The sequence below is a fragment of the Corvus moneduloides genome, chromosome 2 (assembly GCF_009650955.1).
Source record: "Corvus moneduloides isolate bCorMon1 chromosome 2, bCorMon1.pri, whole genome shotgun sequence".
Lineage (NCBI taxonomy): Eukaryota > Metazoa > Chordata > Aves > Passeriformes > Corvidae > Corvus > Corvus moneduloides.
In genome coordinates this window covers 115,130,429-115,144,466 of record NC_045477.1, presented here as the reverse complement: position 1 = coordinate 115,144,466, position 14,038 = coordinate 115,130,429, and the positions used below count along the sequence as shown (strand labels likewise).

The window sequence follows — 14,038 nt, the reverse complement described above, 5'->3', positions numbered from 1 at the left end:
CTCACTCCCGAATTCAGAATTAATAGAAAACTTGAGCTTTTATATCATACTTGTACACATGTATCCAAGTACCTTACGCTGATCTCTATATATGGCATTTTTGATATATTAATTTTTAGTTAGAAAACCAAAATCCCGTAAGTTAATGACAGGACAGGAAGGGAAACATTTTGATAATCAAAATATCTTGATGGCTGGACACTTCAGTTACAGACAGCCTGATTTTTCAACTTTAGTGAGTATCCATAATCCCATGTTATTTTTAAGAAACTCATGGACACCCAGCAACTTTGAGTGTCAGGCCCTGAAGTACAAAATTCTTCAACCTTGTTATAGGGAACAGAAATCCTTCACTCATCCTCTTTTTTCCTTTTAAAGGCTTCTCCTGCCAAAAAGTCACAAAACTTGATTTTTTAATGGGGGAAACCCCCATATTTATCCATTACATATTTTTTATATATGCACACATACACACACCAGTGCAGAACTGTAGAGCAATGACTGTGTTTAACAAAAAGTGATAGTGACAAAGGAAAGCTTTTAAACTGGAAAACCAGCTACAAGTAACAAGATTATGTTTCTAAATCCCTATTCAACAGAGCATCTAAAAATCAAGAGGAAATCCAAAACTCTTCTTTGCAACATTAGTTTAAAAGCATCAGCACTATTCCAAAGCTAATAATTTTGATACAGAAGGATAGCAAGGGACACTGAGAAGTCTGTCACAGAAGCTAAATGTCCTTTCCAGCTGTGAGACAGCATCTTCTTAGAAGGCACTATGGGATACATAAGAAAAGCTTATAGAAATACGTAAAATTTTAAAAAGAAGCAAAAAACAATCAAAAAAGTTGAAGTTAAGTTAGAGAGAATGTTATCAAGGCTGTATAATGCACAAGAAGAAGCAGTAAAACCCAGGTAAAGCCTACAGTACAATTTGAAACTGCTGTTTGAAAGTTGAAAGTATAACCAGCTAAACATAACCAACATAGCTTTGTCTTTGCCACACGTGATTTATTGAATGAGAAGCACAGCCTTGTAAAGAACACACCTCAGGCTATTAAAAGCACATCAAAAGAATGAAATGTCCTCCTCCAGTGTGAGACGACTGTACTGGGAAACAAATCATTGAAGTTTGTCTACTGCTTCAAACTTAACTCAAAAGCCTACAGACCAACCCCAAAACAACAGAGGCTAACCTGATCCCTTTATCAACCTAAAATCTCTATGTAGGGGTAACTCAGGGTTAAATACTTGTTCAAAATAATATCTGAAGACAACATTGTTTTCAGTACTTTAATCCATTACTGAGAAAACGGCAAGATATTTCTGAAATAATAGGTTAGATCACTCTTAGAAATCTCTTAAATAATGAGTCCTAGAAACACCAAGCCACGTTTTAGCAAATGGATTCAGATTCTCAGCCTCTCCCTCCACTCCTTCCTCTCTTACATTTATAAATAAACTACCTGTAGCATTACTGCATAGTCTCTTAAAAAGAGAAGCACAGCACATTACAAAACAATTCAGAATGGCAGATGGAAGAACTTTCTGGTTGAACCCAGCATTGTTTAGCAGCCTGTTTGATGACACAATTCTGCAGTGCAGCTGTGCCAGCCCATAGGTCAAACACAGTATGAACTCAGACATCCACAGAGAGACCACAGGATGCTGAGCTGTTTGCACACAGCATCCTCATTAAGGTGCCTGCCATAAGGAAACGTGGTGTTCAAGCAGGGAGCACCACTCCATTAACAACAGCAACAAAATTTTAAGCTTTCCTTGAATTAAATTAGAGCTTGAGCAGGTTTTTTTTGGTGCATAACAGGGGGAAAGGGTTTCAGGTTGAAGTGTGCTTTTCTATGGAAAGATCAATCTTTAGAACATGGAGTTTTCCAACCAAGACAAGATTAACTTTGATATATTTTGGCTAAGTTATTCAATAGAATTTGGCAAACTAATAAACAGACACTTTATAGAAATTGCTTCATTTCTCAACATTCCATTTTCCCTTTTTCAAGGAGAATTTTACCATCAGAGATGCAGAGCTGTCAAATCTCATCTATAAGGTTCACTCAACTCCCACCTTAAGCTCCTTTATTGTTCAGTCTCCCTCACAGCAACCCAAGTGCCTTTGCCCACTTGCGAACAAACACATCTGGTCAGCTCACCACATATCTGCAGATGAGATAAGAGAGGAGGATAAAATCTGCTTTGTGGCACCACACCTTAACATCTCCCCTGATCATAGCCCACCAGGGAGCCCAATGCCCAGGTGCAGTTTCCCAGTGCAGATCCAATCCTTCCAAACAACCTGAAGGGCACGGGAAGCACCCAGCCCACAGCTCAGGGCAGAAGGGTTCCCACAACACAGCAAGGGGTACAAGCCTGTACATCAGAGGAAGAGAAACAAGAGGTTTGGAGACTGTGTGGGTCAAGGATACCTTGCCCACATGTGAACAAAATCTGATTTGTTTCACCAGGCCAGACTAGAATCTCCCTGGTATTCTTGGCAGATAAAGAGAGGCTGTCTCTGTCTAATCACTGAGGAGCTGTATGCAAAATGATCTCACATGTGGGATGTTCTTGTCAATTGTTTGTGAAGTGAGTAAGCCAGGATAGTCAAAATTATTCTGTTTAAATAAAAAAAGTAATAAAAAGCTTAATTATTTATACACAGCCCAAATGTTTGGGAACAGGGAAGTCCTATCCATGAAGGCAAAAGGAGAGGCACAATTAGATTTCCAGGTCTCTAGGTGTGGACTAAAATTGGTTTAATGAACAAATTCATTGCTCCTAGATGTACTAAGTGCAAGCTTTTTTGCTGTCACAAACCAGTTGACAAGAAGATTACTCATGACCTGCTGTGGAGACAAAGGGAACATATGATTGAACATGAAGTATATGAATGCTTTTGGATACTGGAACGTTCCCTCCAGCCTGGAGAAGGAAGATTAGCTGACCACTTTGACACAGATTACTCAGACTACTCATTTTCCTGCTGCCACAGAATTGGGTAAGAAGGATTTAGACTGTCAGATTCAGCAGAATTCTGGGGAATACATGATATTCCATCTTATATGTTCTTTTGTATATAATAGCACATTAAACTATTCTCAAAATCCCTGCTCTGACATCTTACTTGTATTGAGCTCTGAAATTTTCATCTGCTTTTCAAGTATTCACTTCTGCTGTAGTAGCAGGCAAAGCTCACTACAATTCGTTTAAAGGCATTTAAAGACAGATTTAGTATTACTTGGCTCTCTCCAACTCTTCAGTTGGATTGTGTCTCCTCAGTAATTTATTACAGAGATTTCTAAAGTAAAAGTTCCATCTATATAAGTAATTTTCATGTAAGTTATTATAAAATCCCCAGATTCTTGGAAAGTCTCTTGAATGTTTTTGTTCTGTGATATATTGTCATGCAAATTATCAGTTCACCACTGCTCATGAGAACTCCTAAAACCATGCAAAAATATGGAAAGGGATAACCCTCCAACAGGAGCAGCAGGCTGGTACAAAGAAGAAACCATTGCCACCCAACACATGGAAACCACAGCAAACCTCTCAGCTTCTCTGTGCTTCTGCTTGCAGCCAGCAAAGAGAGAACCTCATCTCTTGCTGCAAGAGGATATGCCAAGGAAAAACACATCAGGGGCCACGAGGCTCACTGACATTATGGGTATTCCAGACATTTCACTAAAATGCACACGTTATATCAAATTGCTAAAATTCTCCTTTTATTTTCTGTGGCAAATAGGATTCCTCCTTTCTGGCTTTGCATATAACAGCAGGTGGGCCAGGAAGCCTCTCCATTAAAAACTAACAGGTTTTTTTTCCATTATAAAAGGTCAATTTCCTAATAACTTTGCCATGTTACCTATCAAAACTGAGGTTTTTTGCAATACTCACACTGATGTTTAGGACATATTCTAGATGAACATTCTGAAAAGAGCATGGAAGTGAACCCCACCACATGGCTTTACTTTGTCTTAGGTGCACACCAATTCCATTTTCACAAATTCATATACAAGTTGTAGGAGAGAGACTTCACACTTAAAAGGATAGGAAACATTTTCTGTCAGGGAATATTTTCTTGCAGATGCTGTTAAAATTTGTCTGGTTAAAACCATATTTTAAGCTTGTGGAGGAAAGTATAGCTCATACAAGCTCAATAAATACTTGCAAAAGCTACCAAGTACATGAAGACAGAAATTTCCTAATGGTCAAATTTGGGAAATTTTGGAAGAATGTGAAGGAAAAAACCCCAGCAAATAAACAAAAATGAACCACAACCACAAAATAAAATAAATACCAAAAGAAAAATATACGATGTGCAAGATGTGTTGGGCAATATAATTGTCTTGGGGTGACTTTATGATGTGTATCCCATGTCGACGCCCTATGCCCAGAGCTGCTATAAGAATTGCTGGTTATGCCACTTGTAGTGCATCCAAAGCAGCTAATTCCATCTGTTGTTCTGTTCTCAACAGAAGGGAGGTTCTTTCAAGACTTCTACAACCGTCTTTGTCATCCCTTAAACAAAGAAATTGAAACTTCTGGAACAGCTGAAATTATTTGCTTAATTTAAAGAAGGAACACTACACACCAAAACAAATAATTCATTTGATGACTTTCTCATCTAAACTAATACTATAAATGGTGCAAAAGTTAATTAAACTATAGATTGAGAGAACAAGGCACTGAAAGCTAAGACCAACACCCTGGGGCATCAGTATAGAAGCAACTCCATGGGGGAGGTTTCACAGAATTTGGAAAGCTGGCTTTGAGTTTTAGACTCTCAAGTCTATTAATTGCAACAGACACAAATTTAACAAAGGAATCACAAGGGCACTAGTTCCATTTAATTTTTGATTTATGGAGAATTGTGGGGAGGAAAATGAGAGTATTCCTTGGTATTTTCTCCATTCCTTTTGTACTTTCTGGCATAATGTGAATGCTCTCATGCTTTGGCCTCAGAGAGCAAGAAAAACTGCACTAGCACAGGTCATGAAACATCACTGCAATGTATCACAGTTAATAGTTGTGAGCCTTAAATACTATTTTGCTGTTTTCCACTTGGCTGACTGCTCTTCCTTTTTTTCTTTTTTTTTTTTCCATTTTGTCACAGTTTCTCTCATTCCCACCCTACTTGAGGTCTCTAGGCACATAAATAATTAAAGTTATTTAACGTGGGGAAGGTTTACCAGTATTCTGGCAAAGTAGTCACTCTGTCCTTAGTGCTCTACAGGAATAAAAGACTGAAGAGCAATTGTACCAGGGGCTGGAAAAGGGACTCCAAGGGTGAAATAATTAGACCTGTGGAAAACTATCTGGTTTTGCTAGAGCTCAAAGCTATTATTTCCTTCATGTTTCAGCCATTTTGACTGCAGGAATCCTTCTGTTCAAACTCACTCTAGACTAAAACCTACTCAAATCAATCCAGTTTAGATGTTTTTCCAATGCAGAACTGCCACAAACCTTGGAAAGCCTAATTTGATTTTCAAGATTGACATTAAAATCTACCCCCATGAATATGCACATCTCAGTTTCGAGTTTACATTACAGATTGAGAACCACCAGCCTCCAGTTCTGCTCCCAGCAGATTTCCAGATGCGCAGGGCTGCCCACGTACAACTGAGTGTCCACGAGTGAGGAAATGAACCATTTCAGTTTGTGTCTGGAAGGACACTAAAAGGGCTCTCCCCATCCATTATGCCAGACAGAATTCTCCATGAGATCAAAGAGGCCAGTTTGAACTGCTTTGAATACAGGGATCCAGCTCCTCTGGTAATACAAACTGATACAGCTCTGCTGAAGAAAGTGGATTGTCATTATATTGTTCAGTTGGGTTCAGCTCCATTTTTCATTTCCCTCAAACTCAATACTTTTAATACAATGTTGTGTTAGAGCTGTTAGAGAAAAATCAAAAGGTCTCAGGTAGCCAGGGAACTGCAATAAACCAGCACAGCCCCTGAGCACATTAAAGCATACTCTTCCCTCTGGTAGAATCACTGGACACCTTTTCATCCAAAAAGCATAATTTGTAGCATTTCTGCTTATTTCTAGAGAATCCAAACAACTCAAGTACCACACAACGTTTCATTATGACACCATCATGATTAGGCTGACCTCCCATTTACATTTCATTTTACATCAGAGTTTCAAAAGATAATGGGGGAAGTCTGTACCATACTGTGTATTTATCAAATCAACATTCTCAGATCCCATCAGGTATTAACTGCAGATGCAGCAGTAATAAGTTGGGTGCATCACTGTTGTAGAATTCCTTAAATAACAACAGAAAAGTTGTATTAGTAGTCAAAGAATATAGTCATAGTCCCTTTATTCAAGCACACAAACATTTTATAGTACAAAAAGAAATTACATTTGGCTAATTCAAAAACATTTGCTTGACTTGAGACTGACCAGTTGAAAGATTCTCATTTTTAGGGCGCTGTGCAGTTGAACTGTTTCCCTTCTGCACTATCCATAGTCTCTGGTAAACAAAAAAGCATCAAACCACAAGGAACACACTTCAGTATTAGAGGTATTTTCCACTGCTATACTAAGATCTCTTCCAAAAGAGAAGGTTTCTGGCTACGCTTTTAAAAAAAACCTCACAAACTACTCAGGTATACGAGGTCCTTCACAATTAAACAGAAACCCACTGGGAGCAAAGAAACTTTCTAAACCACAAACACAGCTTGCTAATTGTCCCTGGCCCCCTGCTTATTCCTTGTCTTGTTACTGGTTATTTTGTCATTACAATTACCTATTAAACAACAACAACAACAAATCCCAAAACAAAAGTCTTACATTCCTATCTGTGTGAGGCTGCCACATGGTGATACATTATCCTGTCTCTCTTGCCATTACTCTGTTCCTTGAATGTCACAGTGAAAACCTTCAACCTGGTCTCATTCCCTCCCCATTAATAAAAGCCAGAAGTAAAAAAAGGGCATTTTTGATAATGCCAAAAATAAACTTAGTTTGAAAAAAGTGTAGGTTTGTACATGAGCTGTGGTCTAATGCCAGGCAGAATCAGTAGAATTGTATCAAGTCAGAAGACTGTCAAACAACACTGGGATTGCTTTTAAATTTTTGAGCCCTGGACAAGCAAAAAATCATGTTCTACACACAGCATGTACAATAAACTGTTCCACCATAACCCACTTGTGCAACAAAAGTGCCCTCACTTTTCATTAAGTCATGGGGTTTTCATAGTTAAGATCAGCTGTTTGTGTGCTAGTGATACACATTGGCACACACCCCAAACAAACTTGTGGTCATCCATGCTATATGGTCTGATGGCTGGTTTTGGTATCAAATCAATTATGATATTGCCCAGATTTAAAGTTCAGAAACAGTTACTACTGTTTAAACATTATTTTTTCAATTAAAGGAAGAAAGGTCAGAAGAAAAAAGCTTTATTTGTTATATTGCTATGCATTTCAAGGTGGCCCATTAGAGATGTAGTGAGCCTCTGACTCTATCTGCAGTAGGTTTAAAATGAAGTTAATGAAATTAATCTGACTTTAGTAAAAGAACTGGCTCAGATCAACCCCATCAGAAACCAAGATGTGAATGAGTGCAGATGAGAGTGCAGAGGTTCAATTGACTGAAACCAGAACCTTCGTGATCTCAGAGGGCACAGGAATGGGACAGAAGACAGACTGCAATTGTTCAGAGAGAGGACTTTTACAGGTATCAATGGTAAAAGACTGTATCAAGCCTGAAGCTGAATTCTTAATTGCTTTTACTTCCAAACACAGCCTTTTCATGTTTGGAAACATGGAGTGGCAAACTAACACTAACATGTTTTCACAAAATTAATCAGAAGTGAGCTCATAATTTCAATTCAGATATAAAGACTATGATGTTAATTATTTAGACACTTCACTGAGAAACTGCACTTTCAAAACTATTGCACCACAAATCATTTTGACATGTTTCTGCTCTCTTCCACAGCAGAAGTGAAACGTCATTGGCAAGGTTATGGTTTAAAATGATTTCATGGCAAACAGCAAATTCCTATCAAATCAGAGGTTGTCTCAAAAAAAATTTGTAAGAAAAAAACTTGATCAAGAGGAACTTCTACCTTATCATGGATGATACCACCTAAATAATTCCATTAAAAAGTCTCACAATCATAACCAAAACAAACCACTGCCTGAAGACATTCAGGAAAAACAGGAAATCCAAAGGAGTATTATTTCTAGTGCCCAATGCTGACAACCCAGATACTGGGAGAATGTACAGTTAAATTTGCATGAATAAACTCCATTTGGGTTCTGCATCTGCATCTAGGAAGGCCAAAGCCAGACAAACATTCCCTAATGGAAGCACAGGGTTTACAAACACACCATGACACACAAAATTCCCACCCCTTTCCAGGGCACTCCTCACTTGCCCCAGCACCAGCCAGGTGACGCTTGTGTTTGCACAGGTTACTCACATTTCTCCACCTTTCTTTGCTGCCATAATTCCCCAGTAAAGACAAAATACTAAGGAGGTACAGCCTTCTCCTTTCTTCATTTTCAGTCTTACCTAATAAATCGTTATTCTTCAGTGCATTAATCGCTATTCTCCTCCTAACTGCTTCCTACTCATCCATATTGTTCTGACAGTGAGGGTTTCAAAGCTAGACAGAGTTAAGAACTACATTCCCACTACTTTTTCCCCTCTAAACCTTCACATTGGTAGTAACAATAAAGAGAGCTCTAATGTGGATAAAGATGCCAACAGTTAAAAGACACTTTCACTACTGTAGCACCTGAATTTTAAAATATTTAAAAGGTTTAAAATGCATCTGTAGGAAAAAGGGCTAGAAATGCTCCTTGAGAGACAAATATACTTGCACTTCTACTCCAGAGCATGACTAGAGTCAAGGAAGCTGTTTTATGGTTGGCAACTGTGAAAAAACATTTCAGAAACAACAGCTAGTTTAGAAAACACTTAGAAAAAGTGGCTTCTGCAAGGCAATATTTCCCTGCAGGCAGCTGTGTTGGGTTTTTGTTTTTTACTATGAATCTTCAATGCAAAATTCAAATATGTTTCAAACCTACAGGCTTCAAGGACTGTCCCCATATTTCAGTCTTCTGAATTACTTTAAACAGGGTTAAGACTCTCCATTCCCCACACAAATCTCATGTCCTTGGCTGTGGATGTTAACACACTCCATGATGCAGTTGGTGCCACTGCTGCACTAATGCCTACAGTGAATGGATGCTAATTCCTAGACCATATCTTTATTTAATTGCATATTTATTTAACTGAAGCCTTCCAAATTTGCATGTGTGTTTAAGCACCTGTTAATCTTGGCATTATTAACCTATTTATTTTCTTAATATTGTGAGAATGGGAATTTGGATCCTTATTTCCTCCATTTTTCTGTTCCCTGATTCACAAGGCAGCAGGGATTTTGTGCAAAGATTCAGGAAAATGAATGAGGTTTTAGAACCAATAATAAGTAGAACTTTTCCCAACACTGACCTTCTCTAGAGCTCTGCAATGGCTGCAGAAGCAAGAAGGCAAGTTCAGATTCAAAGCACATACAACTGCTCGAAAAGCCATCAGCTGTGTCATGCAGTAACTGCAAATGAAAAATATAATCTCCAAGTGACAAATGGCTTGCTTTCAAACACCACTTTTCCCCAGATACTCAATAGCAGAATCTTTGGAAACAAAGTTCCAGTGGTTGTGGACATTTGCTTCCACATTATTCAGATATCACCTGTAACTTTTGAATCATGCACATAAAAAACCCCAAACCCAGACATCTCCTTCAAGTGCCACTCTTCTGTTCAAGCTCTGGAAACACAGTGGTGCTGTATACAATTCCTACATTGTCTCCATCTCTGTAGGTATTATATAAATTATATAAAAATTTGGAGACCTTTATGCTGTGAACATGTTTTCCTCTCATCTGTGGATGCACTGCTGCTTATTCAGCTTGCCAGGGACAGCTGGTACAGGTGAAAGGTGGCAGAGTGATCCAGAAGTCACTGGACCCCCAGGGCAGACAAGATTATGTCCAGCTGCATGCAGATCACAAGTCATCCCCATACATAATGCAACCACTCCTAAAAAGCACAGGCTGTGGTGAAAGGTAATCTTTCACACGAAAAAAAGCTATATGCCAACAATGAGGGATGCCACAGATAATTTAAGTATTCCAGAGATGCTTTTAAGTGAAGATGCAGGGAAACTCTCTTCAAAATAAATAAAATGCTCATTTAAGGAGCTTCCCGTTAATACTCATTTGTGGAATATAGTTCAAACCACAATGGAATTTTCTTTCATTTCTGGTTCCATTTCTGTTTCTAAGCAATACAAAAAGCATACCCAGGGAGAAGTTACGAAGAAAATAAAAAGGTATAGATTAGAGTAATTGAATAATGAAGAAATATCAGTTCAGGCAGAGAAAGATTAAAAAAAAAACCAAAACAGACAAATTCAGTTCTCAAGCAATTGATTCTGTTCTGAAGCTGTGCCCCAGCATATGGAAAGCCCCACAAAATGGGGCCACTCAGTCACACCTTGGACAGACTAAGAGATGAGCTTATGTCAGTTTTGGTTTGGGGTTTTTTGTTGGTTTTTTTTTTTTTTTTCCACAGCAGAACCAGGGTGTTTGGAACAGAAAGAATGCAGAAAGCCTCATTTTTATACATTGTATGTACATGTCTATATGTTCCTTCAGTATAAAGGATTGAGAAAACTTGCTCCAAAATCCAAAGAAATACACACATAAGAGCTTCCTGCTCCTACCACAAATTACCCCCTACCTACCGCTCTTGGAACCAAATCCATGCTGGTCTTCAAGGTCTACTCTTCCCACTCTGCTTGCCTATTCTGCTTTCCTATGTTTCCAGGCTCTGGGACAACAAACACATGAGTGTGCTCATCCCTGGTATGAATGAAGTTTGATTAGAAGGCAGAGTAAATGTAGGCAAGGCAAAAGGCAATAAAACACTGGGAAGCAGTGCTCAGTCACAACACGGTCCTGCACTGCAGATGTCCTCAGCCATTCTTCTAGCAAACACATTCCCTTCCTCCCTCCACCCCACAAGACCAAATGTCCTATTAAGAGATGGTAGTTAGTCATCAGATATGAAATTTATCTGTCTTGATAAAGAGATTTAGAACATTATGTAATAAGAATATGTTTTGCAGACAGGCAAAAAACTGGGTGACTGCACTGTCACATTGAAAATTGTTTAATAAGATCCTTCATGCTTATTGTCTTTCGACTGTAAGAACAACAGCTATAGCCCAAAATTCACATAGAATTTTGGTTCAATAAACATTTTTCCATCCCTAAAGAACTTAATACTTCAACTACCATGAAATGTATAAAAGTCAAACAGGGTAGTAAGTATTTTTTAAGGGTAAACATAGTACTGAAGGCTGCTTAGAAATGTTAGCATGTTAAATAACTTCAAATGTTTAAACACTTTGATATTGCCTGGGAATTGTACCCACACCTGAACCTTACAAACCACATTCCTCAAACCTTACTCAGATTTATGAATAGCAACTCTCATCTTCCAGAACTTCCCTGTAATTGCTTAGATAGAAAACAGAAATAGGGAGACACGTGGATCTAATTGCACTTGGGAAATAATTTATATTAAAGATACACAGAAAAATATACAGTGAAAGTCTAACCATTGGTATCACAGAAACACAGAATGGCTTGGGTTGAACCTTAAATTTCCCCTTCTTCCACCCCTCCTGCCATGGGCAGAGACAGCTTCCACTGGATCAGGTCGCTCAAAGCCCCACCCAGCCTGGCCTTCAACACTTCCAGGAATGGGTCATTCAGTTTGTCTGGCAACCTGTTCCAGTACCTCACCAACCTTATGGTGAAAAATTTCTTCCTAATATTCAATCTAAATCTACCCTCTTTCAGCTTAAAGCCATTACCCCTTGTCCTATCGCTGCATGCCCTTGTCAAAAGGCCCTCTCCAGCTTTCTTCTAGCCCCCTTTAAGTACTGGAAGATGCTACAAAGTCTGCCCAGAGCCTTCTCTTCTCCAGTCTGAACAACTCCAATCCTCTCGGCCTGTCCTTGTATCAGAGGTGATCCAGCCCCCTGATTATCTTTGTGGTGTCCTCTGGACTCACTCCAGCAGGTCCACATCCTTCCCATGCTGGGGGCCCCAGACCTGGATGCAGCACTGCAGGTGGGGTCTCACCAGAGCAGAGAAGAATCCCCTTCCTGGACCTGCTGCCCACTTTGCTGTTGATGGAGTCCAGGACACATTTGGCTTGGTGGGATGCAAGGGCACGTGGCCAGGTCATGCTGAGCTTCTCATCAACTAACACCCCCAAGTTCTTCTCCTCAGGGCTGCTCTCAATATTATTGAGCCATTTTACATCCAGGAGGTTGGGGGAGCAAAAGAAAGAGAGAATGCATGACATGTGCTCTCAGAGATGATGCAGCTTTCCTGATTATGCACCTAATTGAGGCAATAAGGGTTCATTATGATCACTTGTTCTGGCCTCCCCTATATATAGCCCATAAGATTTCCCCATACTAAGTCCTGCTATAAAGAAACCTGCCTTTAGAAAAAAAGTCCCTGGTTTAAAGTTTTTTCAGTGACGAAAAACTAAGACCTTATTAATCTAATGAGTGCTTTTATTTATAAAATTGCACCCTCTGTCTAGCCTCAGGATATCCAACTTCGAATTTCCAGCACTGGCTGTCCTTAAACTCTTCCTTTCTTGAGTAAAGAGGCCATTCCTCACCTCAACTTTTTTAGGCAAGGATCCAATTCCTTCTTTCTTTTGGATCCACAGAAAACAATGTATGCTCCAGACGTCTTTACTGCAAGGGGCTTTAAAATGCTTAATGAGCTGCACCTTGAGCAGCTCTCTCAGCTGAAGTGCATACAGCAAAACAGTAACACCCGTGCATTTCACAGGTAATTGTCCCACCTGCTCCTCTATTCTCTCAAATTCACTTAAAGGGCTTTTTCCCTGGCAGTCATATTAAATCTTTTCTGCTAAGGTTTTCCAAGAATCACTAACTCTGGGGTGCAGAATCCCTGACTGTTCCCATTCCACACTTGGAATACTGAAATGAGTGGTGGTTAGCTGCATTCAGTAGCTATCAAGCATCAGAAACTACTATGTGAGGGGTTCTCAGCCTCCATAATTTATTCTTTTCTTTGTACAGTCATAAAATAAAATTAAAGCTATACATTACTGTATTTAAGAATAAGTAACTATAATTTTTAGAGCAAAAACATGGAAGAAAAATCCAGGCATCGCACGGCAAGAGCCGATCTTCACCTGGGCGCCACAGAGCCGCTCACCTGTTCAGTGGCGAAGAGAACAACTGAGAGCCCTTTCTTTACCATCCCTCTCACGGCACAACAACCCCAGACGGCATCAGTGACCGGCGAGATCCACCACCCTGAATTTTCACAGCAACGCGCTGCAGAAGGCATTAAAAAATAAAACCGAACCAAATATGCAGGCATCCCCTATCAGGTTATTAACACCAAAAGCACCCGGCCTCCGCGGGGGGAGCCGGGCCAGCGCAGCCCCCGCTCCGGGCAGGGCTCCGGCGGGCGGGTCTCCACTGGGACCGTGCCGCAGGCTCCCTCCTCGGGTCCTTCTCTGGGGGTAAAGAAAAGGGAAAAAAAGAGAACAAAACCAAAACAATCCCCCAGACAAGTCGCTATTAAGAATGACGGACTCACCAGGAACCTCGGCAGGAGAGGGAAATCACGTACCAGCAGCAGCACCGCTGCCGCCGCCGAGGGCTGCTGCTGCTGCGAACTCCGCAGCCCGGTGGGGCTGGGAGGTGAGGTCCCGCTCCCGCGGGCTCGGCTGCCGGCTCGGGCACGGAGCGCACAGCCCGCACCGAGCACGGACAGCCCCGCGCTCGGACGGGGCACGGGCGGGCTCGCAGCGACTCCGCAGGTGCAGCCCCCGACAGCCGAGCTGGCACCGCTGCCGCCCGCGCCTCCGCGCTCCTCCCGCAGCCCGGGGCTGCCGGCGGTGGCTCCAGCCCAGCCGTCCCTTCCGGG

The 14,038-nt window shown here is 40.6% G+C and overlaps 1 protein-coding gene across 5 annotated transcripts in view; it reads right to left on the bottom strand.

The window, feature by feature from the left end:
- Positions 1-13,792, bottom strand: part of SYTL5 (synaptotagmin like 5) — an 83,639-nt gene extending 69,847 nt beyond the window's left edge. For 4 of the 5 annotated variants that reach the window (XM_032100909.1, XM_032100912.1, XM_032100913.1 and 1 more), the window contains exons 1-3: positions 13,709-13,792; positions 13,319-13,440; positions 10,789-10,906 (exon numbers count right to left, since the gene is read on the bottom strand). The gene's annotated coding sequence lies outside the window, so the exon portion shown is untranslated. The remainder of the gene's footprint in view (positions 1-10,788; positions 10,907-13,318; positions 13,441-13,708) is intronic. The other variant, XM_032100910.1, reaches the window with a different exon arrangement.
- Between the last annotated feature and the right edge of the window lie 246 nt (positions 13,793-14,038).